The sequence below is a fragment of the Lycium ferocissimum genome, chromosome 9, assembly GCF_029784015.1.
Source record: "Lycium ferocissimum isolate CSIRO_LF1 chromosome 9, AGI_CSIRO_Lferr_CH_V1, whole genome shotgun sequence".
NCBI classification, from domain to species: Eukaryota; Viridiplantae; Streptophyta; class Magnoliopsida; order Solanales; family Solanaceae; genus Lycium; species Lycium ferocissimum.
This window is the reverse complement of record NC_081350.1, coordinates 60,375,286-60,381,770: the sequence shown is the minus strand read 5'-3', so window position 1 is coordinate 60,381,770 and position 6,485 is coordinate 60,375,286. Positions and strand designations below refer to the sequence as shown.

General features: G+C 33.0%; 1 pseudogene; it reads right to left on the bottom strand.

Moving 5' to 3' along the window:
- Positions 1-961: 961 nt before the first annotated feature.
- The window catches only part of LOC132032127 (probable glycosyltransferase At5g20260), a 61,094-nt pseudogene continuing 55,570 nt past the window's right edge, over positions 962-6,485 (bottom strand).

Here is a 6,485-nt window from a genome sequence, read left to right as displayed (position 1 = left end):
ACGACTTTGACACTGTCAAAAAAGGTTATACCCAACAACAACTTCCCAATAAAAAAATAAAATTACAACATTAGATTTCGGGTATACAAAGGATTTAACTGAAGGCGCAACACCACAGGACATGCGTATTAGACACTAAATACAACACTTAAAAAAAACACTATAATTACGACCCACTGAAAAAATTTGATACGCTCGGGGGCGGAGCAAAAAAGGAAATACGACATGTCCATGCATACATTTGAGCTACTTCAGATATGTGTCAAATCTTTTAACAATACAACACATTTAGGTTATTTGAATTAAACAGAGAATAGGGAACGATCATACGTAACCTTCATGAGGTCGGGCACGACCGCGCGAAGCGCGGGTGATTTACCTAGTAACATAATAAAAATATAGCAAACTTGTTCAAATAGGTTAAACTACATTAGTAAAAATTTACGCGATAATTGATATAATTTAAATCCTTAAATGAATGGAAGTCAACTAGATTTGAACCAATTAATATAGGCTGTGGTGGGTAAATTCATCCTTAATCAAAAGTTTGGGATCTGAGTGCTAGTTTGAAGTTGCCTTAGGTAAGAAGCTTCACATAAAAATTATGTATATATACATTATACCTACTAATTATTGTTTATTGATAAGAGTGTAGGTGAAAACTATGAAACACGTCTGTGGTAGTTCAAAATTGGAATTGGCACAATATTGCAAAAGTCGCTGGCCTTGCTTAATTTGGGTCAGACCTTGATGATGCGACTCATGCATTACTCGATGGATATAGAGGTGTAAGGCTAACAAAAGTACCTAAACAACCATAATATACGGCACCAAACAACTGACAATTTCAATAAGATTTCATTCTCGAATTGAAAATCCATTTTTTTAAAAACAAATTTGGTTATTCAAACTACATTTAAACGATGAAATGCATGTGTAAAGACTAGTGAATACAATGATATATCAAGTAGCAAGTTTAAAATTAAGTCTCCTTAGCCACACTGAGTGAAGCACATTGTAAATTACATCATATGGCTTAGCAGGCCTATGCACTTTAAAATGCCTTTGCAATTTCCTCACTCTTTTCTGCATTTTCAAGTATTTACTCCAAGAAATTCCCTTCAAAATTGTCTTCAATTCTGGAATTTTCTCAACTGGAACATTGACTGAAAACTGACTCCAATCAAGAACATCACTAAATGGCAAGAAAATATTTTCAGAAATTATCACTGGAACACATCCTGCATAAATTGCCTCACTAATTCTTGCACTTGCAACTTGATATCCACTTGGTGCTAAGCAAAACCTGCTTTGACCCATTAATTTTGTATAATTCTGATCCTTTGGGAGGTACTCGTGCACGCGCATTTCGTCATCTTTTTTATTTTTCCAGTGTTGAAGTAATATTTCTCTTATGTAACCATGTGATCCACCGGCAAAAAATGCTAGAATTAATCGATTTTTCGGATTTAGACCAAGGTCTGGTGGTGTTATATTAATATGTGGTAATCCATAAACTTCAAGCAATGAAACATCTCGTTCGGGTTGAAATCCTTCCGAAGTATTTGCATTGCATAACACTCGATGAAGTTCTTCAAGAGCTCGGATTTCTACGTGAATATCGGTGCCCGAATTGACTTCTCAAGTAAATCAATTACTGCATGCAATCACTACTAAAAATACAGGAATTTCCAACGGACGTCTTCATCGGAAATATGGGATTTCCGATTGAAAGTCCATTGTAAATATTCCAACTAATAGCTGTTGGAATTCCGTGGGAATGGGGTGTCAATTGACTCTACTCGGGCAAGGGTAGCTCCACCCTTGTTTATACTCAAACTAATTATTGAAACAACAGGTTCAAATTTGGAAAAAAGGGTGATAAATCACTTTTATTTTCTTCATAAAATGCAAAACATTTTGCACCCAAGGATAAGACCTAACAGTCAATTAGATGAGTGTACTGCAAATCTTGGAAACCAGGGTTCAAATTCAAAAAAAAAAAAAACATTAGTAGTACTAGGTAATTTGATTTTTTTTTTTAGGTGCCTGCATACTTACTTCAGCACCACTTAATCAACAACTCCGATTCCCTAACTAAAACATTACACAGAGATTTGGAAAATGGGGTGATAAATCACTTTTTAAAAATAAAAATAAAAAATCACCCAATGATGTGACCTAGCGGTCAACTGGATGAGTGCACTGATAATAAATATGTGAGACCAAAAGTTGTAGAGTAGAGGGAAGGAAAAAAATTACCCAATCATGGCAAGAAACCAAGAAATGATCAGCACCATTGCTTCTATTCCAATAAGGATACTTGTTAGCAATAACATGAATATAATCTTCAACAACCCTTTGAATCCTTTCTCTAGAATAATTGGTGATAATTGGCAAGTAAATATATTCAACAATATATGTGACACTAATTGGTATAAAAAATGCATGAGCTTCATCAGGATGTGAAGCTAAAAAAGGTCTGTTCACTCTCCATTTCACCAATAAAATGACCTTCAATTGCATATATATTTTTCATTGGTCCATTGTGTACCATTGGCAAATCTCCTTCTTTGTATGTCCACACCTTTAATCTCTTCACCATCTCAATATGACTCCTGTGTGAATTAATGCAAGATTTGTACATAAATAAATGAAACACAAAGGGCTTAATATTGTTTGAACATATATGTACTAATTAAGTGAGAATCTCATAAAAATCAAAAGGAGGTTTTATGTGATATAGTTTGAAATGACATGGAATTTAAAAAAGAATAAATGATGAGTTTTGAAACGTGTGGTGTCAGACGTGTCATAGCATTCGCGTGACTATAAAACTTTTGAAATCTATGGCTTTAAGCAATATATTTGCGTAGATATAAATGTTTCTTATTAAAGGTAAAATAAGAAAATTCAGTTGTTTCCAATTATAAAAGTGTGTCATTCATTTCAGAACAGACTAATAAAGAAATCGTGTCACATAAACTGGAATAGATGGAGTATCAAAGATTAAGCTGTTATAGAGCATGTTGATATTCTTTTAAAAAATGAATTATCTAGTAACCTGAAAAATAAGGCAAATTACATTCTATAACATGTAATCTACTATGCACTAATACATATTTTCTCCATAAGAAGAAAGAGTACCACTAGCATTATAGTAACAGCATTAGCTTATAGAAACAGTAAAATTAACTAAATTAATGGAATGAAATGTTCCAATAAACTTACTGGTGAAAGGCATATGAGTTTCTATAAATAGATCCCTTTGGAATGAACCTCTCTTCTTTATCAGATGTATAATTTTTCGAACGAATAGCTTTCCAAATTGCTGCTCTCGCTCGGGCTAAATCTTCTTCAACTTTTTGTAAACTGCTCTTCTGTTAAATTCATTCAAAAATAGTGTTTAAAAAAAAAACAGAAATAGAAATGTTTGAAGATTGTTGGTATAAACTAAAAAAAAAATAGGAATTAGCTACGAAATTCATTGTTAATCTATTGCTAAATAGCTAGTAACTAACATGATGGTTTGATAATAAGTGGCTGATAATCATTGTTAAATATCATTTGCAACGAATTTTTGTTGTTTAACGATAGAAGTTGTTCATCGCTAATTCCTATTTTTTGTAGTATATTTTTAATTGTGTGACAACTTTTTCTTCTTCCCAATCATTATTATGTGAATTAAATATTACAAAATCTAATAAATTAAACTTAAAGTAAAGTAGCAAAAAAAAGACTTTATAAGGTAAATGTTCGCTTTAACATCCAAAATTAATTAAATACACTTCAACAAAATCTAAGAAATGATCAAATTCGAAAATCATTTATAGTTTGATTTCTAAAATTCAAGTTTTATTTTGTAATGTAGTTAGATAATTTTGTTCTATATTCATAACATAGTAAACCATAATCATATATCAACAAATCAAGAACAATCTTAAGAAAAAAATTAAAAGTACCTTAGCATGAGTAGCAAGATTTTGTTCTTTGTTGTTGTTTAATGGAGGGGTTTTTGAGAAAGAGAAAAAGTGATGGCATTATCAGTTTGATAATTCAAAAGTGAAGATAAGTAGAAGAAGACCATAAGAAATAAAAAAAGGGAAATAATGAGGTTCCACAGCTTGAATAATAAGCACACATTGCTAACTTCTTTAGTTAATTCACTATGCTTTGAGTGATGAATATTGTGAAGATGAAAGCAAATGATACTACTCTATATATAGTCTAATACATTTGCTTAAATAATACTCCCTTTGTTTCAATTTATATGAACCTATTTCCTTTTTAGTCCGTGCCAAAATGAATGACCTCTTTTCTAATTTGGAAACAAATTCACTTTATGAAATGATTTTCGGCCACACAATTATTCAACACTTATTTTGAACCACAAGTTTCAAAAGTCTTCACTCTTTCTTAAATGTCGTGCTCAGTCAAATGGGTTCACATAAATTGAAATGAGGGAGTATGTCTCTTCTTACCTTTCTTTAATTTTTTTTTTTTTTAGTTTAATTTCTATATTTACACAATGTAATTTCTTTTGTACTACCTGGAATCCTAAAGATAACTACAGGTACCGTCAATAAAATAAAAGTTCAAAATACTTAGCAACGTAGAAAATAAGGCATAAAACATAAAAAGGCCTTCAAATTTGGCCTCAGCTGGCAAGTATGCCCTCCAACATTGGGTGTGTACAAGTAGGCACCTCAACTTATATAAAGTTAAACACATAAACATAAATGCGCGCACTGACGTGAGATGTAAAATTTAGAGGTGTATAAATAGTAGAAGTTAAACAACAACAACAACAACAATTACGTCTCAACTCCAAGCAAGTTGACATTTTTCTACATTAACAGGTAGAAGATAAAAAGTATTAATTATGCATTTAGCAGACAGTCTCTAGAGATGATGGATTTGGAAGAGGCTACCGTTGGGATGAAGAGTTCCACCAAGCTGACTGCAACTAAGGTCCAGGCCAATAACATGACCCGTTGAAGTCACAAGTAACTTCATCCCAAGTGCAGCAATCCCTACTCCTCATTCCAAGATGTTTAGTTCGGGAAAGAAGTAGAACACCCATAAGAGTGGAAGACAGGCAAAGCAAAAGCTTCACTAGGAGAGCAAAGATGATGAAGAAAAGCTTTGATCTAGAAAGATAAAACAGAGAAGAAAATAAAAGAAAAAGAGACTTGCCATTTTCTTTTATTTGTTTTCAGCAAATAACAAAATGTTTCTTACAAAATCAATTATCACAATCCTTACGTCATCCTTGTTCACAAGAGAGTTGACTTGGGTCAATATAATTAGAGACTGCACCCTTGTATAAGGCACACTTCAGAAAATTTCTACAGATTCTTGTGACAAATTTCCAAGATATTTACAACTATGACCTTTTGGTAGTTGGGGCTTTTAATGTTCACAAGAGAGTTGACTTGGGTCAATATAATTAGAGACTGCACCCTTGTATAAGGCACACTTCAGAAAATTTCTCCATATTCTTGTAACAAATTTCCAAGATATTTAAAACTATGACCTTTTGGTAGGTGGGGCTTCTAATATTGAAAACAAAAATTAGCAACCAAAATTAAATGAAAACTTTGAAGCGTAAATAAATTCAGCAACCTTGAAAGAAATATTGTCCACATATTTAGGGGGTAAATTTCACATATGGTCACACAACTATGATTTTTTTCCCCCACCAAAGTAACTTAACTATATTTTCTAACACAAAAGTCACAAAACTTTTCCCTTACGAACACAAAAGTCATATAAGTCGGAAAATCCAACTTCCCGTGGGTTATAAGATTTTACTACTATTTTTTTTTAATTTTACTAGTTTATTTATTTTTTGTTTAATAGAAACAAATATAATTAAAAAATTCAACCCGGCTCAATCTGTCACGACCCAAATCATGGATCATGCGGGCACCCACACTAACCCTCCCTGGTGGGCGAACCCTTCAGATAACTACCTTAATTTGATACAACATGCGGAATAAATACTTTTATTATAAGAAATTTCCAAAATATGGTCCTGAACCATACAAGAGCTTCTAAGAAGTTTACAATTTGAATAGAATACGGACTCCAAACCGGATACGACTTGCTTAAGGATAGAGAACAACAGTAAATCTAAGGAGGGACTGCGGGTTGCAATAGCTCACCCAAACGTCTTTGACGAATGCCTCGAAACGGTGGGTGAGACTCCGAACATCACTCGAAAATAACTCTACACTCCCGAATGAGTGTAGCAAGAGTAGTATGAGCACAACACAAGGCTCGTAGTATCATAGGCCGACAATGGTTGGTTCACGCATATAAACAAGAAGCAACTAACAAGTAAGCAGATAAGTAATCAAACACACTACACATCTAGCATGAGAAAGTCTTGCATTAACGATAGTCACAAGTGGATCTCAATATCTCGATTATAAGCCTAGGGAGAATTTTATAAACCTCGATTCCATCCGGCCTCTTTAAAA